The sequence below is a fragment of the Lepidothrix coronata genome, unplaced genomic scaffold (genome assembly GCF_001604755.1).
Source record: "Lepidothrix coronata isolate B3197 unplaced genomic scaffold, Lepidothrix_coronata-1.0 Scaffold2, whole genome shotgun sequence".
Classification (NCBI taxonomy): Eukaryota; Metazoa; Chordata; class Aves; order Passeriformes; family Pipridae; genus Lepidothrix; species Lepidothrix coronata.
Genome location: NW_016690182.1, coordinates 107,039 through 132,522, shown reverse-complemented (window position 1 = coordinate 132,522; position 25,484 = coordinate 107,039). Strand labels below are relative to the sequence as shown.

Below are 25,484 nucleotides of genomic sequence, written 5' to 3'. Positions count from 1 at the left end.
TGCTATCTACACAGCCCTGTTGGTAGCAAATGGTAAAGCTGGGAAGAAAAGCCAGGAGCCCTAATTTCATGGCTGTGTTCCTGACTCTGTCATTCTAGCCCAGCACAGGACAGTGTCTCAGATTTCACTGGTGGCTAAGCACAGGAATATCACAGCTCACCTGGCCCTAGTCCCGCAGTTCTTTGCCCCACTGATACCCTCACTGTACTTTTGGAGCCAATTACTAGTTTCCTGTGGGATGTCTTTAACTTCCCTATATTTTTCTGAGAAGTTTTAATCTTAAGGGAATGTCTGGGTTTAGAGGCATGCACAGCAGAACAACTGTGCTGCGAAGAATATGGTTTTAATCAGAGTGAAGCAATACTTCTGTTAATTATGTTGTGTATTGTGTGATAGAGGAGATCTTATGCTGTTTCCTCTTTTGTACTATGCAACATCTTGTATTTTCTATGCCCTGCCAGAAGCCATCAAATCTTTTTGAAATTCAGTTGAACAACTGTCCTTGCAAAGAAGAGGTTAGCAGATGATATTATAGGCTGAAGGAAAATTATGAAATTGAGGAAGAAAATATGAATCTATCAGAATTATAAAGATCATGGCAAATACTCATAAAATTGGAGCTGTTGCCATGCTGCTAGAATATCCAGTCATTTTAATTTTGAAACATTTCAGCACATTTACAAACTGTGGTCAGCTCAACATGCTGCTAAATCAATACCTGAAACACTTCTTTAGCTTTTCCAACTTGGTTCTTGCATCTGGCTTTTCTGGGGGAGGGTACTGGTCTTTGAAAATTTACTGTAACATAACATATATGAGGTGAGATGTGATGCATGGCTGAGGGGAGGATCAGACCAATAATCCATGGTAGGGCTACATTATGGTTCTACAATCCCCCATCCATCTATGTCAGGTGAGTATGCTTTAAATGGGAAGGGGTAGCCATTGGAACATGTAAGATTAATAGGTGATGTGTGTGTTAATTACAGGATCATAGATGTTGGGTTTGGAGTGGTCTTTATAGACTGTTGAGTCAAGTCACTGGGATCTCTTGCAGTTTACCCCAGGTATTTTCCCTCTGAGAGAGCTCGCTGGCGTCGGCTGGAATGTGTCTGTTGATAATGCTCGTGCTGCTTCTCTCTTCAGAGGGCTACGCTGTTGAATTACTGTTCCTGTTGGAAAGTTTTTTCTTGTTATCTAATCTAAACTTGCCCTTCTTTAATTTAAAGCCATTACCCCTTGTAGTACATTGTACTTGGCCAACCTTAAATAAGTCTTTCTTCTCCTTTACATTATTTCCTCTCAAGTATTAATTACCTCCAACACTTCTCTTTATTTCTCTAAGCTATTTAGGTTAACTTCCCTTAACCTTTCTCCGAACCCTCCTCTCAAAGGTTACGTTAGCTGACATATTGTCTTGAAAATGTTAACTGTTGCTAAAAGCACTTCTCATAGAGCACGCTCCTACCGAGCGTGCAGCTGGATAAATATGTGGTGACCTTTTTTCTAGGAGCTCTCGTGGTCATAGCATGGTCATGCAGATGATTCTTAACTACTGATTTCCCAGCAATGTACTTGGTGTTCTCTGCTTTTGTTTGTAAACAAATCAGGGTTCACTTAAGAATAAAGGAGCTGACCTGAAAAGTTCCAGATATGATTGCTCAAAAGCTAACGTGGAAAACTGAGTGTGTGTGTGTATGGGCTGGCAGTGAAATTTGATTTGTTGCCTTCTAAAGGCCAGATTCTGTCCATCAATGCCTCAAGATACCAAGGAAGCATGGAACAGCACAGTTTAGTGCTGTGCAACCTTTTAGGGGATTTGAGAGACTTGCAGCCTTGGTTAGCTCTTGTAACTGAGGGCTGGAACCCTGTCTGTGGTCAGGACTTTGTTTGGTGGAAACTCAATTGCATAACTGGGGTTTTCAATTGATATAGAACCAAAATCACAAATACTTATAGTCACTAGCTGGGAAGTGAAGCTGCCCAGAAACCCCTTCACCTCTGTCCTCCCCTTGGTAGGATTATTCCTACCAAGAAATGCCTACTTCCAAAAATTCGCAGAGGAAGGTGTCTGTGCTCTCTTGGTCACGTGGGCTAATTTTGCAGCTGCTAATGCAGGGCACTTATGGACAAAGTGCCATCAGAGTATTTCTGCTGACTTACCTTCAAACTGGTCAGAATCTGGTCCTTAATCAAGAATCGTTTTGTCAGGAGGAAAAAGTTTTGCTCTTCTAGTCTGAGCAAGGGACATGCAGATAGGAGAAATTGTTATCCCTTTACAATCCAGCCATTAAACTCCACACAGGAACATCTGTTTCCGTCATATTCTTCACACAGGATGGGGGTTTCACTCTCAAAGACAAGGAGCTTTTGCTATCACATTGTATATTTTATTCTGTTCCACCCTTTCACTTTTTCCAGAGGAGATTGGAGGTGTTATTTGATACCTGTCAGAAAAGAGCCCATCTCTTACAGCGTAGGCTTCTTGTGTTGCCTCTGAGACCCTCCAGCATTGCTTGTTCCATCAGGGAGTTGAAACATTCAAATTGATGCAAGCAAGATGAGAACAGTCTGAGATTCTGGAAGAGTGTTTTTTGTTAACAGTTGTTCCCAGGCCAAAAACAAATTTGAGGACCTCTGTATTAAGGGGAGAGTAAAATTTGTGAGAAGCCACCTCCATCTCACACATGCATCCAGTTTGCTGGCTGACAGAAGCCGCATATCCAGCGTGCCCAGTTTCTCCCATGCCTGACAACAAGCTCCCCGGGATCTTGTTTTAGAAGCATATGAACAGTGGTAAAACTGAGGTTTGCTGAATTCTTGCCCAGAGCTTTTCTGACTCATCATATGGTATATTCACATGTAACTCATTTTTCCAGCAAATCTTTACTCCAGACCTCAAAGACGATACAGGAATGAATGAAGAGTTGCTGTTTCTCTTCTAAAAGTTTATATGGAAACAGATTCTTTCCTATTTCTGTGGTCCTGATTGCATTTTCAAGCCTGATGCTGCTCTTGGTGCTGTTTTAAATCCAGTACTTGAAAATGTTCCAGAATAAAGAGAAATACTTGTAGTAGTTGTGCAGATGAAATGATCAGGTGACAAGTGATAATCTGGTGTAAAAAGGCAAATGAAAGTGTATTTATGAACATGCCATTCTCTCAGGCAGTGAGAAAAGCAACCCTTTTTAAATTTTTTTATTATAAACTGTCTTATGTGCCACATTATAAAAGAACAATAAAAAGCAAATTCTGATCTCCAGGTTTTAACCTTGCAAGAGCTGCTTACTTTTTCTGATAGAAGCCAACCAACATAATCTTCCAGTTGGAAATGAAGCGTGAAGCAGCTCTGCGATGGCCCAGGGCTTGACTGGCTTAGTGATGGAGTTTTCAGCTACCAGTTGTGAGCCTTGATCTCCTGTTGCTCTGGTGTTCCCTCCTTCCAAGGTATGTTATTGTCTGCAGTCATGAACTAGTGATCCCTTCTGTGGCAGTGTAATTTCTGGAAGGAATTCCCTGAAGGGAATATTCAGTCCTAATTTTGAATCCTTAAACTGAAAGTCTCTTATATATTGGTGCTACTTGACCACTGAGCACTTTGTTGTGCAGAAATAGCAGAATGGGACCAGAATCCACCAGGGAATATTCTAGTGAGGAATACTGGAAAATCCTTTATTTCACCAAGCTGGGCAGAAGGCTGGGGGGTGAATTTTTTACATCTAATAGGTTAAGGCTGCTCTCCCTCCCCGTGGAGGAGATACCAGAATCTTCTGCGGGATTAGTATTGCCAGAAAGTCTGAGTGGTTGTGATGAGTGCATCTAGCTGCCAGTGTGGGCACTGGAGCCTCCACAGGGCTGTGGGTACAAGGGGAGCAAACGTGGAGTACAGCTCAGTCTCCTGCTTGCTGGACTGCTCTCTGCAGAGAGGGAATGGTGGAAATGGTGATCCTACCACTCACATTGAATACCTGCACCACAGTAGCACCGGTGCAGGAACCTCCTTTGAAACATTCCCAGAACTCCTGATTTTGCAAACCTCCTGATGTCTGCCAACACACATGCACTTTTAGTCCCACAGAAGCCAGAAATCAATGAATCGTGCAGAGGCATCTCTAGAGGATCGTCTTTGGCATTAAATGGGGAATGATTGTTCATACAGAATGTGAGAATGGGAAAAACAAATGTGGCACCCTCTTGAACAGGTTGATTTATGATAGCAGAGGAGTTGGGAAGTACAAAGCTGCCTTCCGGGACCAGCTAATTTCATGTTTTAGTTGCTTGTAAATAAGTGAGTTTCAGATAAATGCACCCATCTAGCTGACTGCACGTTTCATTACTGGGAGGATTAAGCTAGTTTAAAAGATTTAGGGGACTACTGCGCCAAGTTCATGTTTTTTAAGAGTGAGGACTGCCAAGCCCAGTGGGTGTAAGAGCTACTTTGGAAGCACTTTTATGAACTATTCCTGATGCATATCTTCAAAATATTTAAAGCAACACCTGTCATAGACCATTCTCTCTTTATCCTCTCTTCATGCCAAGTAATGGTGCCATGTGGCTTCTACAACTGAAATAACTCTTGGAATACAACGTCTTGGAGCTCTGTGTGCAGTATATGTTGGCAGGACTTTTTTTTTCCCTTTTTTTCCCCCTCCAGGATTTCTACATATCAGGTATGAGTGCTAATAAACTGCTTGGGAGCCACTGTTATTGTGCTAATCTGGATTTGGCATTGTAAGGATATTAAAGCTATTCCATTATCAGCCTTGTGAATATAAAATGCCATGGACTTTTAAATATTTACATTACCATGAGGTTCAGGCCCAAAGGTATGAGGGGGCTGTATTCAGGCCTCCCACAATGGACTCTTGGGCATAAAGAGGGTTTAGCCTATGCAGGATTATCACATCCTGTCTCCCTATATAATGAACAGAGAATAAGTGATTGTGTTTATTGCAAATGATAATTTTTTTCCACTGGTTTTAGAGGGAAATGGGGTCTGAGCAATAGGTTAAGCCCTTGTTATTCTGAATGCAGCTGCCTGAAAAGCTTCTCTCTTGGCATCTCGAAAGTTCTGGCCTGTACCAAGGTCAGGCTGTGCAGAGCTTCAGTTTGGGGTCTCCCGAGCCCAGACTTCAAGCTGCTTTACCTGTTTTTCACCCAAAGAGCCCTTAACAAAAAGGAAAGTCCTTACTGGGACGGTTGTTCATATCAACACCCTCATGTTCTTTTAGGGCATGTCTAGGCATTTTATCAAAGAATTATTTCTGTTGCTCTCTGTACCCGGTGGCTGCAGCCTGGGGGTCTCGGGCACAGCACGACGTCTCTTCCCTGTGCTGTGCAGAACCTCAGAACACACTGCAGGCCATGTGAGTGGTAATATGTAAATCATCATTAGCAGATGTTTATTTTTTCTTTTCAGAAAATCAGATTTGACTAATCAGCCTAAGTGAAACATATGCTGAAATTAATTAAAGTTTGTTTTAAAATAATTTGCATGCTTATTGCTTTTAACTGATTGTAATTGGGGCTTTTGAATACTTTTTAACAGACAGAGTCACCTAGGTTGAGCTTTTCAAAGCACTGATTGGCATGTCACCATACATCTTCCACTAGTGTTTTGCTGGCTAAATGATCTGTATTGCACTGAGTTCCCAATCCCACTGAATCACAGAAAAAAAAAAAGAAGGAGCACGTCATTGTTCCCAGTTATGTTTTGGTGGTTTTATAATGGGTACAATTGCTGAGATATGTGTGCCATGATGGAAGATGTGATGATTATAGAGTAACTGGAGACAGCAGAGCTTTTATGAATTATACAGAGAGTTGACAGCATGCTCAAGCATCATGTGTGGTGGAAGGTCTCTTTGTTTTGGCAAGATTGCTCACCTGCAGACAAAAGTTCCAGCCACCTCTAGCATCCACCCTGGACAACAATGGGTATGTCAAGACTGTCAGAGAAACCCATGGTGCAGGGTGGCCCTACAGGTGAGCCCTGACCAGCCATGCTGTGGAGGAGCTGCCTGACACTGCTTGGAGCCTTGTGGGAGCCAGCTGGCTCTGCAGGCAGGGACATTGAGGGTGGGGAGGGACTGGCATCCTCTCAAGTTCTGCCCCGACATGCAGCATGGCTCAACTGGCTCAACCCACTTGTCTCTGGGAATCCAGCAGAACAGCCAAAGGCAGCAGAAGCCTTGCCAGAGCATTCTGGTGTCTCACTTGCACTCCCAGCCAAGACTCCTGGGTTCCATGTCTAGCGCTGCTCTTGACTGATTGCTGAGCACTGGGCAACTCGCTTCTGTTCTGCTCTCCATGCTTTTTTGGCTGAAGTAAATTTTTGGGTCCAAGAAGTGTCTCTTTGATACCAGCAGGTTATACAATGGGGCTCTGAACAGTACATGCTTTTAACTGTGGGCTTCTCACTGGGAGCCAATGAATCACGTGCTCCAGGTTTTACATGGGCTTCTTAATGGTCTCCGAGTGGAGATGGAGGTGTGGGTTATGACCTATAACTTCCTAAATAGCCTGGGGCTGGCCTAGCCATGGTACTGCCTTTCTCTGCACTGTGTCCTGCTGTGGTAGGCAGAAATGGGCTCCTTTATGGAAATAACAAGGTGACCAGCAGTCTGCAGCTGGTCTTCAGAAAGCGATCCCTTTTCCCCCACTTCCACTTCTTTGGTTTGAAATTGTATGAATTTGGTGACTGTCAAGAACAGCCCTGGAAAAAGATATGTTAAGTGAATCTAGAGCACCCAAGGGGGCAAAAGGTTGCCTAGTCAACCAGGTGAGCTCCAGTGAAAGGCCTTTCAGTAAGCTGAAAGTTAAATTTAATTGCACCTACATTTAATTGTATTTACTCTTATACATCCAACAACTCTCATCTGGAGAATCTAAGCAGACCTGAGGACTCAGGCTCTTGTATGCAGAGTGGGCCTGTCAGTGGAGCTGTGTATCAGCATCCTGCCACTGATAAATAGTGTTCATCCCAGCAGATTTGTCTCACTAGCACTGCTTACCCTGCAGCAGAGCTTGCAGGGTTATTGCAGGACTTGGTTTGTTCTTATCATTCATTAGCTCACTTAGATCTTCCTCAGACCACACTGAAGACAAGAGGCACTTATTAAGAGCAGCAGTTTGTTTCAAGTGCTTTCTCGTAAGTTTTCAAATCTTCCTGCTATAATGTCACAGCATCACTGGCTCCTGTGATGGAGAATAACAGTGGTTCATTAGGCTCATAAATCCAAAAGGAAGAAAGACTCTCCTGGAGACATGAGTAGCTTTATAACAAACAGAGCAGCGGGAGAGCCTGCAAATTATCAGCCCAATGCTTTATAAGCATTTTATCATCAGTTGGGGGAAATTACAATAAAGAGCAATGAGTAAGTGAAACATAAACTATGGCATAAATATGCCCCATGTTCCCTTCTGTCCACTTTTCATGAAAAAGCTTATTTGAAGTCATGACACCAGGGTGAGAATCCAGGACAGCTTCAGAAAGCTCTTCCTCATCCAGAGATTTGCCCAGGCTGGAAATTACACAGGGTTATATATTATGTGTACAAATTCTGCCAGAAGAGTGAAAATACATGCAACATTTAACAATATCTCCCCCATTATTTCAATGCAAGTTCTGCATGGCAATGAGCTTGATGATGTTTACACCCTATCCAACAGTTTTGCCACTATCACATTTTTAAGTGCACAGCTTTGATTTATGACTAGTGATGCTAAGATCCCAGCCTGTAAATTTTTATAGCAAGCAGACTTGAATTATGTGTTGAGTCTGCTGCACTGGATCAAAAATGCTCAAAATCCTCTCTGGGAAGATTTAAATGTATACACTCTCTAAGCCATGAAAATATTGCTCTAATGTGCCTATGTGATTTTTAACAGATTGTGAGTTCAAATCCATTTATCAGCTGATGTCTAATGAGTTTGGCAGGCCCCTACTATATTAAGTATAAGAAAAACTATGAGCATAATGATGTAGACTGAGGAGAATTTAATGAACAAATAAGTGACCTTCATGTTTATGTGAGATAAAGATTTCATGCCAAATTTTGCATAATATACACTGGAGATAATGGAGTATTTATTAGATTTCTTCTCTCCTTTATCCTCTTCTTACACACTACGTTTTTTGCATAGCAGACCTGTGTCATCCATGGTATGTTGACTGGGAAGAGTGCAGCTGGCCTGCAGTGGCTAAACGTTTTAATTCTACTTGGGGGAATCTGACTGAACAAAAAAAAGGGAGTAAGCCACCCAAGGCCTGTTTCAGGGTGGCAGGTCTGTAACAGGGTTCACCTTGGTGCCTCTGCTGACATCGCTGCTTCTCACTTCTGCAAAATCATGTCACCAATTTTGATGCTTGAATATGTATTTAGGATTTTAATTACAGGTGTTTTCCTCTGCAAAATGCATCCTGTCGTTCTGAGCTGAATCCAACAGTGCTTCCCGACTAGTTACCATTAGTGACTGGCTCCAGCATCTTTGAAGAAAGGAGGACTATCCTTTGGATAAAGAAATCTTGAGCTCAAGGATGTACTTGAAGTTGGCTGGATCTGGGCTTTGTTTTTAGGGCTGCTTTGAATGATGAGGCTGGAAGAGAAGGATAAGGCTCCAAAGGTCTCCTCATCCTCCTGCCCTGCCATCTCTAGTTAAGTTCAACTGCTAACTGGTATTTAAAAGTCCCCTTCTCTCTTTAAATGTCATGCCCTGCATGGTAAGATCCTGGATGTTGTACTGCTCCAGGCTAGGGCCCTGACTGCACCAGCTGCTGGACAGTAACAACTCCACCTTCTGCATCCAGAGCAGCAGCAGCTGTGCCTCCCTCCATCCACACTGCACAACTGCAGACCCAGCCATGGTCCTGTTTCCATACAGGTGGGTGGGTGAAATGCTGTTGGATCAACAGATGCTGCCTCCACAGCTCATCCCATCTCCCATGGGCACAGTCAGTGCTGTCAGTCTGTCCCCATGCACTGACTGGAATCCAGCAAGCATGAAAGACAACCTTGCCCCAGCTTCCACCTTTCCACAAAGGTGGCTGCTGCCTGCCCAGGGAAAGCCTGACAAACAGACCACTTGCAACAGCTTTCCTCGCAACAGTGAGCTGGACTGGCAGGAAAAATACTACAGTTGTTTCTTGAGGCTGTGACATAGTACTTTCATTAAAAATAACCAATGCTGTGTTTTTCCACCAGAAGCAATGGGAGATTTTGCTGAGGTTGTCCAACTTGGTGGGAAAGAGAGAATCACAACCTGATAATTAAAAAGGGAGCAAGGCAGAGGGGCAGTGTTCTGAAGCAAACGGACTGAGCCAACTGGTAGAAAAAACAGTATCTTATTTACCTTTTTTTTCCCCCATCCTTTTTTTGTTTATGCAGGAGCAGCAAAACCTGACTTCATTTTTCTAGTTGAAGTGAACTGTGGCTTTGCTGCGTGTCCTGTAACTCGGCAGGTATTACAAAGTGTATTTCCAACTAATGAACTGAGTGCAAAATTTATTTAATGTGTCAGACATGGCAGAAGGTACTGCAGCCAGTCACTGCTCAAGGAGCTAATTGCTGCACTAAGAAAACAAATCTGTGCAAGTCCTCATTTCAAAGTTATTTCCAAACATTAACTCAAAAGTTATTTCAATAATGAGGCCCCTTAAAAGAAGCATCACTTTTCACAGTACATGGCACAGCTCTGTTGACCCTCAAGCACTGCTCAGCTGGGAGAAGCACAGTTCAAACAAAACTTCAACCATAAAACTTGGGCAAGAGGGGGGATGGGTAAAGTCTGTGATTAATTAGCAATTAGCAACACTGAAATACAGTGAGAAGGGAAAGAATTGGTTCTGTGCAGAGATTTTGGATCTCCTGTTTGCTCAGAAGTGTTTATGTTGAGTTTGTAGGCACTAAGAAGGTGTGAAAATTGAATAGTTGAACAACCAAAGCAGCAGCAGCTTTGTGGCTTAGATGAGCAATGGTTTAGAAAGTCACCTAAATACCATGTTTTCTCATTGCAGTTGCCAAATTTGATCACGAGTCGCATTCACCATTGAGCCAAACTCCCAGGCAGATGCCAGAAGGTACGTGGCCATGGAGTGCTGTATGTTCATCCAGGGAATGGTCAGATTGCCTGTGTGAAACCCCTGTGTCCTGGGCCTCTGCTGATCCCTGTTTTAAGGCAGTGGTGTCCTGGTTTTGTGTAAGTTTTCTACAGAAGGTGAGTTTCTCTGTCAGTAAGTGGGATTCGTGCTATCCCTTGCTTCATACAAACAGGATAAGCAGTGGCCTGGGATTTCTGAACCTCCTGTAAATGGAAACTCATGTCCCTCTCCTGCACTAAGCAACACGGTCTGGATGACAAGTAAGATATATCATGGACAGAATTCCCCCCTCCTTCCATCCGATTTTCTTGAGATCTTACGCAGATCTCCACCCACTGAAAGTCACTCTTCACTCACCCTGGAGAGATTTTAAGGGTGTTTCCCAAATCATTCCTTAACCTCCTAACTTGCTGAAAGGAATACACACTTACAAAAGCAGAATCCTGGCTAAATTAAGCTTTCCAGAAAACACCTAGGCAGCAGATAGCAGGTAACTGGAATGAGCTCATAGCCTGCACCTGCTCACCGTAGCTGTTCCTGGGAAGCAACACAGAGAGGTGACATTTGCCTCCCCCTGCTCTGTGGCCAAGGGATGTGTCAGCCTTGGTGTGAGTGGGTGCAACTCCATTAATTTCCATTTGAATTTGATTATACCAAGACTGAAGTTGGTCCATGGTGTTTTATTGTATTCCTTGATTTGGTTTTGTTTTATTTATGCTTCTTATACCATGAAGCTGACCAGTTGAACCACATAGCATGGAGCAATTTACGGTAAACTGTCCTTGTTCTACTCAGTAATGGATGGAAACAATTCTGTAGTTAATGGTATTAGTGAGGAAATACAGTCATTCTTAACCAATCTTGTAATGCCCTTTTGGAAAAATGATACTTAAGACTGCTTTTATAATTCGATTTACAAGTCACAAATTTGTGCAAGAAACTTGACTTTAAGTCAGTCACACACCTTATAAACTGAACTGGGCCAGTTCACAAATGGTTTTACAGCTCTATACACTTCCCTGGAGGAGCCATCTCCTTCCTGCTGGCCAGACACATTGCCTTGAAACAGCTGCCAACTTTTTAAGAGTTCCTTTTTGGCTATATTCTTCTTTTCATAGCAGCATTCATGGCCCCAGCCCAGGTTCATAAGGAACAAAGTGTAAAATTAATCAATGGATTGATGCACTGTTTAGAATAAAAACAGCCAGGTTTTGGCTATGTTTTCTGCCCCTCCAGCCAAAAGAGTGCATGTGTGTACATGAAATGTAATTTAGTTTTTCCTTTGCTGCCTGTTGATTTTCCTCTAATTCATTTTCCTTTTGCCTCTTATTGAGTCTCCTCTTGTCTGAGCAAGCTTAACCCTGTAGTGCCTGGTCTGTGGAGCACGCAGGGACCCTGTAGGTGGGCCCTGGGATGGTTACAGGCTTCATTAGCCACTGGAAGGAATACGATGATATGCAGGAAAAGGACCGTGTGAACTCAGCAAGCCACAAGTGAAGCCTCTGGTAGGTAAAATCTACCTGGAGTTTTAATGACTTGTAAAGCCCTGAGAAAACCTCTCACTTGATATTTATTGCCTTGAATGTCTTCCAAATGAACTTTATCTAAAACGTAGCTCAGCCTTTTTGGAAGCGTGTGTGCCTTGGTTGAAGCTGTTAACACACAAAGTGGTTCCTCCCCTCCGTGGACAGAAACCACAACTTGTCAGTCACAACAGGATGTAACTTGAGACTCTGTGCTACAGGGATTTAGTGCATAAACATGCTCATTCACACTTTAAAATAACACTAGCAAATATTAATCAAACAACTCGAAGCAGAACGCAAGCCCGCGTAGTGTCTGAAGCAGGAGGAGGATTTAGGTGGGCTGTAGGATAATTGCATACATCAAACAGACTCCAATGAGTCCTTTTCAGCCAGGGGAAAGTTGACAACAGCTGTGTTGGTAACCTTAATTTCCAAAGTAGCTGGTCTGGGAAAAAGTTAATAATATTGTAGGGACTGCCTACCACCACTCAATCTCATTTCTATCACTCTCCAAGTCATGTATTTTTAAAAATACCAAAAGCAATTTAAAAATACATCTAACAGTAATCACTTCATTGGAAACAACACACTGCAATAACATAAAACAGCAGCCACTTTCCTGTGAAGATTTATGAGACAGACTAGTTTTCTCACGACTTATGTTATTCCTGCCTTATTGTTTTGTCAGCATTGGATATGGAAAGTGGATGATATGTGAACACTCTCCAGCACTAGAAAGCTTCAGAGTTTTGATTAGGTAACAAAATTGAAAAAGTGAGTTTGCTTTCCCCGTTCAATCTCTGTGATTTAAATTTCAGTATAACAAGGATGCCTAAGCAGTGAGCTGCCCTCTCCCAAGCCCACACATGACTGGCTCTCGCAGTTCCTATCCCAGAGCCTGATTCTGAATTTCACCTGCTGGGTCTGGAAATCCAGAGGGATTGTAAATGTCAGTCAGATACTCACTTTGCAGGATGAGGAGAGTGAAAATGATAGCAATGGTGAAAAAATGGAGTCATGAGGATGTTTCAGGGCATGTAAAACCACATTGAGTCAGACCCTGTGATCACATCAGTGTGTTTGGCTCATGCTGTGCCAAAGAAACTGGCTGTCCCATGTCTGTGATGACCAGCTGCTGCTGTCCCCTAGAAATCAACAGCATGACATGACATGATGGGCCAGAAATTGGATGGAAAAAACTCCTCGGTAGTTAATGGGGGAATTCACACTCTGTTAAAGCCTGGAGAATTCAGTCCAGAGTCCATCACTTTGGAGATGGAAGGCTGCTCAGTGGGATGCATGCTGCCAGCTTTCAGAGTGACAACAGAAAGCTTTGGGTTCTCTCCCCCACCCATCCCGCTAAACCAGAAAGTCTGCCCTGAGTATGGATACCAGCCCCTGTTAAATAGTCAGCACTCCCTTTTACAGACATGCCTCTCGTAGCTTACACTTCTTACACCAAACGCCTGCTACATCCACAACAGTAATACAAGGAAACAGCAATCTGTGGCTTTTAAATCTAGAACAGTCATAGAAGTGAAATTTTATTCATTCATATATTATATATATTTCTACATGCAGAGACAGAATGTATAAATAATAAAATGGGGTTTTCTATATGCAGTTTACCACCCCAGGATATATTACAAAGCACTTTTATTATAATCAAACAGCAGCCAATAACATAAAAATGCACTAGTCCGGTATTATTGCTATTGGTTTCTCACACCTTTTAGTCCACTTCCCCAATGGCAGCCCCAATGGCATCTTGTCTGTTCTGTTTGTAAATTAATAGCGAGGTTCTGAAATGAAAGTTTGTTCTGGGAATGTCATAATCCAGTGTATTCTCTACTGGCATTAGCATGCTGCAAGTCCCAAGTTCCTTGGGTAGATCTGCTTCCTGCACAGCTGTCTGACATCTACCAGGCACACTTACTGATGTGAGACCATTTTGTAGGCTCAGGCCATATATTCATTATAATTTGTAGCAATTCAATAAAAATAAGTTGCCTGTATTCCTAACAGAACAGCAATTAATGTATATTGAAATAGTGATTGCTTTGCTGTAGTTCATTAGGAAGTCAAATTTTAATTCCTATTTAATTACAATTCAGTTACTACCATTTATTACCAGTAATTCTAATGAGGTAAAATAAGAGGTGTATTGAGGACTAATGAAAATGTTACAAAGGTTCATTTGGAATTCACACAAAAATTCCTATTTAATTACAATGGAATTACTTGTATTTCATTCACATGAAGTGGGATGTGGCTGTGATACTTTCTGAAGGCTCAGCCTCTGCCAGTCATGGTTGTTGCATCATGATCTCCTGTGCTTCAGCTTCCAGCATATGGAGCAGCATCTGCTGGATGTGTGCAGGGAAACATGAGTTCAGGAGATCAAATGGAGAGCAGCTCTCCTGACCTGCATCCATGTGGGGATCATTTCTGAGTCAGAACGAGGTGTGGGTAATTGTATGTAATGGAGGAGAGACTGAGATGTGTGTAAGGGAGCACAGTAAATTTAACAGGGATGTAAAGCTGGAAAAAAAAGATGGAGAAGTGCTGTCTTTGTTTTTGACCCAAGCCTGGCAAGAACTCTTCCTGGTAATGGGGCTGGTAATGCAGCTTTTCTCTGTTTAGAACTCTGCTATGCTCTGCCTTTGGAGGCACCAGGGTGACAGATCATGGGATGTTGAAGTGAATTACCCACTGATCTCCAAAAAAGTGTTTTCAGGAAAAATTGGGATGTATTGAAAAACAAGCAGTGCCCTTAGAGCTTAACAAGGAAGGGTACCAACCCCAGGCAGACTTCTTAAATCTGGTTCTGATTTTTGCTTTTCCAGAAATGGGGATGCAGTTCCTTAAGAAAACCAAGACTCTGTATAGGCTTTCTCCCCCTTCTCACCTGCAGGGAAGATAGGCTCTAGTCTAACTTTAGATTCACCTTTTGAAAGAAACTTATGTGGTCATTCCTTGCATAGCAAGACCACCTGATAAGGGGCAATTTGAGGATAGTCATTTTTGCTTTGAGTTATACAGCCTGAAGTGTTTGTGGGAAGTTACCATGCACTTCCTTAGCTTGCATTAAGTTTTGATATCTAAAATTCCCCTTAAAAGCAATCAGCCAAATCTGTCCCTAGGGTAAACTGTTTGCTGTAGTCACAGGTGCTCTACCAGGGACTGATTTGGTCAGATGTGCCTGATGCCACAGTCATAACTCAGCAAAAGTATTCCTGTTCTATATTCAGCCCGAGGCACGGGATATTTATAACACCCACTTACTTAGGCCCTCATATTTTTCCTCATTCTAATTTCCCCCTTCTCTTTATTTCTCTGTGTGTCTATCACCTTTTTTCATGTCTCTCCAGATGCATTTCTCAGCATCAGATAATTGAAAGTCAGTGAACTGAGTTTCAGGTTATTTTGCTAAAAGATGCCTATTATTTTGATGAAGCAGGTGCACAGAATTAAAAAAGCCCTCCATAATTGCTACTTTACTATCAGGCTTCTGCTGCCTAATCTTCTTTGATGTTGGTAGAACAAGCTTTCTATCTCCTCTAGGATGATTACAGGGAACATTGCTCTGTTCCTCCTACAGAATCCATTTCTGATGGATATTAAACCTGGGTTATCAATTAAAGTTTCTTTATGTGCCAAGTGATGAGAGTCAAGATTGTGTGTGATTTCTAGCATAAAGCAAGTTTGAAGTGATTTCTGCCATTAATATTAATTAATCACTGATATACCCAATGTTCACAAATGAATGCACGAGGTGAGCATGTGCAATTTGCCTCAGTAACCTGGGACTGAAATAACAACTGAACTGCTCTAATTTTAAACATTTGGCAACAGTTTTCATAAAGTCTTATTGATGTAATTAGCTGAAAAAAAAAATAAAAAAAGAAACAGCAGAATGAATAACTGGAATGTTAAAAGCGTGGCTGTAACACTGACTTACCAGAATGGCTCGCTCTTACCCTTTCATACTCTGCTCTCACTTATAGCTGTGACGAATTTTAAATATTTAGTAAAATTTAGTTTAAAAATGTAGCAAATTTTTTGATGCTGGTTACTAGCTTTTCTGGGTACAGATAGTACCCAAATATATGCATGCTGCAAGTCTTAAAATGCATGTGTTTGTAAAGAGAGAAAGTGTTGAGAGAAAGTGCTTGGGAGAGGGTGCTTGAGAGATGTGTATTTGTACAGGCTCAAACTTTGGCAGATTCAAAAGTTTTTAGATTAAAAACTCAGAAAAGCATCTACCCTCACGTTATTCACATTTTCTAGCACTGACCAGCTAATGCTCACCACCTCCTCTCAACTTCTGTATGGGACTGGGATACCCCTGAGCTTGCTGGGGACACATAGGTGGGCATGTCAAACACTCACAGAGGTGGAGCACCCTCAGAAATGGGCATCCATTAGCAATTTTAGACCCTCACTGCACAGGACTAAATAGTTTACTTGCATTGAATGAGAGTGTAATGACTGCCTTTTCTACAGAGTGAGACAGGCATGTTTACAAGTATTTAAGTGGCACTTACATCTGTAGTATGTGATTGCCTCCTAAAGGGCAATGAAATTGGGCAAGGAATCATTAAAGGTCTTTTCCAACCTAGATGACTCTCTGATTATTCCTGTCCTGGAGATTGAAAAGATGACAAAAAATTTAAGCAATACCAAAACCCAATATCAGAGTTGGAAATAGATAAAGTGTCAATCCCATGCTTTAGATGATGCTGAAGTCAAAAGGTCATAGGACCATATAATTGACATAATAGTAAAAAGGCACAGTGATGACCGTTGCACTCTGACAGATGAATAGCTGGCAAATGGGATTTAATTATCCCACAGCACTAATCACACAGTCCATTCCCACTTTTACTGTTGGCAGGAGCATGAACAGTGCTGCCAGGCATTAAGGGCCTGCTTTTTATCCCCCAAGCATGTGATGTGCTTTGCACATACAACATCATCAGGTGCAGGTGGCAAAAGAACATGCTGCTGCTTAATCAGCTGCATAGCTATACCCAGGACATCTTCCAGATGCTGTCAAGGTCCTCTTTTCTCAGCTGTGAGCTTTTCACATAACTGGTGTCCAAGACCTAAATTTACTGCTAGAGCACACCACTGCAGTGCCTTTGGCCTCCCTGGAGCTGTATGTGTTTATACCAGCAGTGAGCGTAGCCAGGTGTTTGTGGTAACTCGTGGCTTTTGCAAACACTTTCAAATTTCTCCCAAGAAATGCATCTTCTAGTTGGACACTTCCTCGTTTGCATCAGCACATCTTAAATCTGAGTCTTGTTCAGCAAGTGCCCAGTTTATTCGTTACTCACATTCTCATAAATCTTACAGAAAAGCAATTATGAGGAAATCATATTTCATTCTTTTATGGAATTCCTTAAAGCTGATGAGAGCAGCCAGATGGCTATTTTCATCAATGAACCTTCGATAGAGCATTAGGAAACAGAGATGGTGTCTTTTAATAGACCTTTATTACCTGCCTTGGGTGCAGGGAGCTCTCATGCATTCCAAAAGTATATTAATGGCAGAGTAAAACATGACTTAGAAATAATATCCCCAGAAAGGGCCTTATTTTCCCTCTTAAAATTGTTTTAAATGGATTTAGCTTTTGCTATCTGCTGCACTCACGTTCAGCATGGGAGGCGGGTGCAGTGAAACTGCATTTCCAGCCCCCTGAGACAGAGCCGTGGGGTCCCTGCCCTGCACAGGAGTCACTGCTGGTGCTCGTCCTGGTGTAGGTGCCAAGGTGAGGGCACACAGAGCCCACAGAGAACACAGGGGTCCTCTCACAGCTGGAACAGGGAGTGGCACAATGAACTGGCACCATCTGTCTTTTACCAGCAGAGGACCCTTGGTAAAGTGTTTTGCCTCCCTCTCCACCTCTCTCCCCCTCCAGCTTGCCTGCCCCAGCTGTTGGGCTCCAAAGGGATGTCAGGGAATAGAGTTATTTCCAGGATGATGAGGTAACAGGTATTTGGGAAGTTAGGAGTGCCATGGCATAGCAGATGTTTTGCTCTCACCTATTTCTGACCATACCGAGCTTACTTTATCCACTCCCATGTGAGGGTGGACTGAGCGAATGGGATGGCAGTGGTGGAGGTGCCAATACTGTGGCCATCTGGACTCGGTTTTGAGTTCAGCAGCTCCTGGATGGAGCACACAGGCAGAGGACCACTTTCCAAGGAGGGCAAACAGTGAGGATACAACCTCCAGACACTGGAGCTGAGAGAGAAGAGATTCAAGCGAGGGAATAGAAAACAAGAAACATAAGGGAGAGTAACAGGGAAAATGGTCACGCACTTCTGCTTTTAAGCAAAGCCGCTGTCTATGGGAGATGGTGATTCTGGGGAAGGCCAAGACAAAAGCTTTTGGGAAACCTAAGACAAGGAGCAAATAGGAATTTCTGTGCTGCTTCCACAGGAGATTTGAAGGAAAGAGATTGATAGAAAAAAAGGATTTCTGTGTTTTAGGAGAGATAAAGTGTAAATGTTTCAATGTCTAAAGGAGGGAATAATGAGAAGTGCTTGCAAAATTGCCTGCCATAGTTATGGAGCACGGTGGGCACAAACACCCATGGTGACTCTGCTGTGCTGTGCCCCTTCCCACAGCAGTGGCAGGGAAGGGATCGATGCAGCCACAGGACACCTCTGGGCTTTCATCTCCATCTGTGGGCAAGCAGGAATGAGGGGAGCAGTGGGGGCCTGAGCAGCACGTGGCAGTGTGGTCCAGGAGATGGATGTCTGACAACAAACATACATTAACTGGCATTATTCCCCAAAATAGAAAGTCTGCAGTTTTCCAGCTTAGCAAGAGCTTCACCCAGGGGGTGTTGCCTGAGACCATGTGCCGCTGTGGGTCACCCCAGGCCACGGCTGGATAAGCCCAGGGCTCCTGTGGCCACCACCTCGCCTGGCCCCAGCACTGGGCACAGAGCTGCCTTAGCTCCGTGTCTGCACCACTGACACCTTAGGGAGCACTGGGAAGAAAAGCTGGGAGAGGCAGGACATTTGGAGCAAATTAACAAAATCAGCATTAATAACACTCACTCTCTCCCATTGCTATTGTTTGAAGCCAAATTATGTTTTGCTATAAACCAATCTTAAAGTAGTACTGTCTTTCCACCTGTGACTCTTAATTAAAGTTAGGAATTTTATAGGGACTTTTTTTTTTGCTTGCATAACATGAATTCTTTCTCCTCCTTTCTTCTCAGGTTGCTTTTCCTTTAACAATCTTCACAGACCATCTTTAAGGAAGAGGAGAGCAACCAATTAATAAAAGTGTGAACAGGTGGTTGCTCTGCTACTAAAAAAGATCAGTAGTGCAATAATTTCCTAATTATTATTACACCTTTTAAAGGTTTTTAGATACATGATAATATATTTCCCCATCGCTTCTTCTGGCACCCCTCTTGCTCCTGGCATTATTTCTCATTCAGAATAATAATTAATGAGAGATGAGGTATCTAATATATATTTTATTCCTTCTGTTTCAGTCCCTTAAGTAACCATCTTGTCACATTTGTTATGCAAATTTTCACACATTGCGTGTAATTTCAGCAATATGTGAAAATGCCTCTCAAAAATGCCTTATTTTATGTATTTGTAAAAAATTATCATTTTTTTTTCTTGAAAGCAACATTTTTTTCACACAGCCCTTTAGAGAAATGGATGAAGCTACATAATTGCTCTTGCTTTACTGAAGTAAAGGAAAGCAGAGGACCATTTCTAAGCATAAGGTAGTGTTAGCAATAGCAGTGATAATGATAATAATAATGATAAAAATAATTTATCTTTTTTTTTTTTAAGAGAGCACTCTGGTCTTGCTTAAAGGCTACAAAATGTACAACTATGAACGAAGTACAGTCTCTGCTTGGACAGGTAAGTATTGTGCAAGTTATTTAATGCAGATGATGGACCACATAGACTGTCAAAGACATGGAGCTCTAATGAGACTGAAGCACATCCTCTGTGCATTTGTCAGCTTCGTCTGTTTGCTTCTAAAATTTTTGTTGTCTAACAGAAATCATCCTCATTGTAGGCTGAGTAAGTGGATATTTAGACATAAGAATCTGGAGAGACTGACGGAGCTGCTGAGTGATGGAGGAGCTTCTGGAGCAGACCAAGGCACGGGAGCTTTGCCCAGTCCCTACACAGGTCACTGTGCAGGACACCAGTGTGGCAGGAGCACATCCCTGGCCCTGGGCCTGTCTTCATGGACCAAATGGTAAAATTCCCAGGAGCAGGATGCAAACCCAGTGAACTTCTGAAGACATTTCCTTACACAGTGTCCTGGACCAAGAGTCACTTTGAACTTAAAAAATTGAAGAACAAGTGGTTGATGCAGCTATTCATCTCTCATGTGGTCCATGTAGCTTATTTTCACTCCTTCTGGATGTCCACCAGGTATGTCCACCATCCATTAATGGGGATCTGCAGCTGTACCTGTGCACTTGGGATAGGAGTGTCCCCAAGCTCAAAAAATAACTGGGCTCAAGACAACTTGTTTTCCTTCTAAGTTCACCTCTACTTTTCCTGTATGAAGATATAGATTTCCCTATTAAGTTGCAGATATACATAAAGTGGAGCAGACATCTGTATTTTGGATTTCACAGCCAGCAAGTGTCCATCTGTAGGGCATAAGGCAATTTGCCCCGAGGCTGTTTAATTTTAAACATGTGCAAGCAGCCTCAGTTAAAAAAATACTTCCCTGGATTTAACTGCTGTACTGAGCACCTCACAGAATGGGTCCTTATTTAGAAAGGCACTGTAAATTCATGTGGATATCTTAGCATACAGTTCAGGAGGGGCAAAGAAGAGAGATGTCTGACCCGAGTGGCCAGTGTGACCCTGTGTGCACACCTACATGAGGACTCAGACTTTCATTCCTGAAGGGAAGCCTTCCATGTGCGTGTGTTGCTTGCAGCTGTGGAAAAATAAGGGAACTTGAGCTTCTTATGTGGCAGACTAATATGAATGTTATGGATCTATTGGTGCTGTACGACTCAGTGAGCAGAAGTTTTCCTTAAAGATTTCATATATTACCTTCCAAAAGGAGTGAGTCAGTGGGCCTGGAGGCCTTACTAAATCTTTTCACTGTGTTTTTTTCATTGGCAACGATCCTGGGGTCATGCAACTCTCCCACCTGGTTCTTCCTTTTACCTTTAATCACACTTTTATAGTGTTGGGTAGTGGCAACCATTTGTCCACAGAGTCCCTTCAAGGCCTTGGCAATCTATTTCTGGTGACCTTTTCCATGCTTTGTTGGAGATGTGGTCAATGCTAGCCTCAAATTAACCTGTGAAGGGAATGATTAATTAGGCAAATTTGAGGGAAAGTCAGATCTATTTTTAAAATTGTTCCACCTCACCGAAGGATAGAAATTCTCTGTAGAAAAAGGGTGGTTGCCTTCTATACCAAAATATCCAGGGTTGTTATAGGGAACAAAACCTGTGAAATATGATATTGTCAGTGCTGTGATGAGTAGATACGGGGAGCTGAGGTTTGAGTTTGGGCTTCTGTACCCCCTCAGCTATGGCTTTGCTTACCTAGTCTTGAAAATGTCTTGTCCTCAAGATTGCTAGATTTTAGCAAAAACATTACTTGTTTTTGAAAATTAAGGATAAATCCCTAGAATTGCTCCAGTCTTACAAAATTGATGACACTAAAGCAGGTTAAGCAGCACTCTCAGGAATATCTTATTATAAGGGTGCTGGCCCTGTGTCCACAGGAGTCACTGGGATTGGTGCCTTTGCTGAGAACTGGGATGTGCTCGATCAGCCCTGAATCTACTCCAAGTTACTTGTGGTCAATGCTCAGTGCCCTTGAGGGCCAGGGCAGGGATCTGTGACTCTTTGAGCACCATCGATAGATTTTCCCTCTTGCACAAAAGGGTAAGAAGCAGCAGAGCATCTGAATGCCAGCTTTTGCTGGGAATCATCACTGGCTCCAAAATAAGCCCTGGAGTCTCAGCAGCTGCACTCAGAACAGAGCCTGGTATGGATTTCAGTGTAGGGTGCTCTCATTTAAACTGGGGGAATCAGGAAATGTGACTCTGGGGTTGCTTAGTCTGGTACTTTCTGTGCAGGAAACCTGCTCCCCATATAGCAAACCCCTAACTCCCAAAGATTTGAAAAGCTAATTGGGAGGGAGCTAAAAGCAGCCTGGTATGTAATATAAGGAGGAATAGTTTGCCCTCCCCATCCTGAAAAGCCATGCAATAAAAATGTAAATATCTCCCTTAAAGGCTTTTTTAATAAACCCCGTAATTTCCTTAAAATTCTTTCTATAATATCAAAATCCTAAACCACTTTGAGATGAGCTATTTTAGACTGTAATTGGGCTATTCATTCCCTATGCATACAGCGATCCTAATCTAATATGTAACAAGAACTTAAAAGCTAATCAATAATGGAACACGATTCTCTATCAGCAGAGCTGCCTGTTGACTCCTATGAGAGGGATCTTCACAAGACAGCTCAGCTCTGATGACAGCCTTATATTTATTTTAAACATGAAGTTGAAACATCATCTTTCTATGTATTGTCACTTCCAATTATTTTTGGAACAAAAACACCGGGGGAAATGAGATCCTCATCCTGAAGAGTGCATTCATATTTGATAAATAGCCACAGATTCTGGAGAATGTTTACTGAAACATGGGCTTGAAATGCTTTCATGTGCATTTTGCTAGAGCCATTGATTATCTGTTGTAACATGTGTCCGGGTCACTTTACCAAGCTGCCTCTTTCCTACTCCTTAGAGGTGAAGAAAGAAAAAGGTCTGATTACCCTGGTGTGGACTTCCGTGTTTTCCCTGAGAAAAAACGGGGAAAAATTAGCATTGAGAGGGAATCAAAGCAAACCAGCAATTATTGTTGTTCAGTGGAAGTAAAGAAGCGTTTTTTATGCTCATGTGCAAAAGACAAAATTCCCACTTTTCATGTCTAGGCAGTGGTTTGAGATGGAGAGGGTGGAGGGAAGGGGGTTAAGCGAGTACACAGATGTGCCTAAACCATATCAATCACAGGCATGAGAAAACGCCGCCCTTTTAATAGGCAGACTGAACCAACCTGCACAGCTGGATTTTGAATTTTATGGGCTCTCTCAATAAAATGCAAGTGGAAGACATCTTGCATCGTTCCCACAGCTCTGACCGTTTGAGCTCTGCACCACTTTCCCTTTGAGCCACCCTGGGGATGGTTGGGAAGCCCTATGGTTGTAGCCATGTACAACCCCCTTGCCACTGTCTGGAGCCAATTAACATGCATTTTGGAAATACATGGTAGGTTTCTGATGTCACATACACTTCTACAAAGTCAGTGGATTTAATCTGGAATTACTCAGGGTATGAGGGATCAGCAGCCGGCTGGGAAAGCTCCCCTCTAGAGGGTCCTAAATGCCAGCAATTTCACATGATTATTTATTGAGCTTTATAATAGTGCATATATTCTCATGCACACCCTTTCTCCTACAAATTACCCTACAGCTTTCCAGTCCTTCATTACGTTGTAGAGGTTAAAGCTTTCCTAAGTAATCAAAACATCTAGGAAAGAAAGCTTGCTAAATGCTGAGCTCAGCTTAAACACTGACCCTGTCTCTTAACTGAATCAAGAACTTTATGTACACTGTAAAAAGTAATAATTGGTATGGTAACTGCTCATTCATATTAACTAAAGGTGTAAATAGAGTTGTGTAACATAGCCAGTGCTAATGTTGGGAGCACAAGGGAGATGTCCCCACTGGAAGGTTTAATTGATACCTGTGCCCTATAGAAAAATTTGCTTTTTTCCCCCTGAATAAGCATATTTAAGATTTTTAAGGCAGTTCTCTGTCATTCTGCTCCCAGTCTTGCCTTGCAAACCCTTTGGGTGTAGACACAATTAGACAGTTGCAAGGAGACAGCAATTCAAACATGAGCTGTGTTTACCTTTGTTTCACTCCTGGTTTTAACAGTGCAGTAATTTGACCCTGTCCTTTTCTCAGGTGATACCACACAGAGGAAAGGAGTTAAAGTATTTGTTCTTCCTCTTTGTGTGACTGGTGATGGGTTATTCCCAAGCTTGGACTCTGCTGTCATTGATTATTTCCCTGATTCTTTGTCACGTTACTTTTGCCACTATTTTGATCAATTCCATAGGAAAAATCATTTTGTGTCAGATGCTCTGAGAGGTCTGTAGGAAACAATGTCAATAGAATGACTGAGAATTTTATAAAGGCCAGCTCTGGACTGTATAATGCATATTTCATTGGCTTCTTAGCCAACCCTTAGGACACTGACATAGTTAAAAAGCATATATATGTGTACATGCATAAAGGTTTAGAGATAAATTGTCTCTTCTAGTTTTTCATTTGTTGTAGAAAGGATGCTTTTGCTTTATAGCTAAAGTCTGATTGTCTGGTCCTGGTGTTTTACAGGAGAGAATATGGCTCATGCCTTTTGTACAGCTCTGATGATGTAAAAAAAGATCAGTGATGGTTTCAGCTGCACATCCCTCTCCTGAGCAGGACTCGTGTGTTCTGGACAACCATTGCTGTGCTCAGCAGCTGAGTCTGTGTACAGAGCTAATCACAGAAAAAAAATACACCATTTCTTTGGGGATAATTGAAAATGTGAGCTCTCTATTTCCTGGCCATCCCAAAGCAGGTGAAGATCAGGATATGCACTGAGATGCTGAATGGGTAAGTTATGGTGTTAGGGCTCCAAAATGTGGGGGTAGGGGAGTACCTTCCTTTGTTGTGAGAGCACTCAGGTGGTGGGTCATTGTGGTAAATGTGAATTGCAGCTGAGTTGTTCTTGCCCTTATTGTTGGAAAGAAAAGGTGTTTTCCTGATGGCAGCCATTTCTTTTACTTCATACTACAACTGGCAGCCATTAGCTGCTGGGCTACCAGCACAGAGCTGAAAACTTCTGCAGCCCTAACTGGGTCCTGGAACCACATCAGGCTGAGACAAAGTATTTCCTGCACCTCTTGAATTAGACACTGTGGCTTAAATTAATTCCCCATGCAGTTGGCTAAGTCACACCCAATGCATCTAGCCCAAGAAGCAGAATGAATGTACTTAGATTGCAAAAGATATCTCCTATCTTTACACAAACACACTCTCCGTAAGCCTTAGTTTGGTATTTTCCCTTTGCCTCACTGAAGCTCAGTCTGCACCTTGAATAATACATGTAAGTTTTTGACTGACATGCAGTCTTAAGCATTTAGCTATCTTGATGTCTCGTCAAGTCATCCTTTGATAAAAGCATTTTAGGTGCCACAAAATGTAATCATTTCATGGCAGCATTCTACATTGCAGATTCAAGTTTCTCTGCTCATTTTTCAGCTAAGGATCTTGGCAACATCAATAGATCTGTTCCATGAGCGATTTTGGATGGATCTATTAATATTGCCTCTAAGAGTAATAAGTCCCGCTCCTTCATGAAGTGAATCATCTGTCTCTCCTGTGGACAAGTGGAATTCTCTCTCATTGGACTTGTAGTCCACAAGTTGGCAGGGTTTCCTGTTTTGTTAATAGTCTTCATACAGCAGTGAAGTAATTTCAAAAGATGTTCAGCCCAGTTTTGGGGCCAAGTAGTATGTCTTGGTTATTTGTTCTTCTAGACAGGCCATGTCACCATTAGTCATACTTCAGAATGATGGTTTACTTTCATTATTCACTGACTGCACTGCTTCCGATTCAGCGCTCTCCAACTCAGCAAGATTTTCCTGTGCTAATTCATCTGAATCATTTCTAGAAGAGTTTATATCAAAGGACACATTCTCAATGTTAATAAAGTGCAGAGGTTTTGGAACAGCTTGTAATTCTGGTTCTTTAAAAATGTGCTTTTTAG

General features: G+C 42.3%; 1 long non-coding RNA gene across 1 annotated transcript; it reads left to right on the top strand.

Annotated features, from left to right (window-relative positions):
• Positions 1-9,160: 9,160 nt before the first annotated feature.
• Positions 9,161-25,384, top strand: LOC108497277. The gene is made up of 7 exons (XR_001874728.1): positions 9,161-9,326; positions 10,016-10,359; positions 11,434-11,604; positions 19,458-19,529; positions 19,690-20,054; positions 24,065-24,328; positions 25,255-25,384. It is a non-coding gene; the product is annotated as an uncharacterized LOC108497277 (long non-coding RNA).
• The last annotated feature ends 100 nt before the right edge of the window (positions 25,385-25,484 follow it).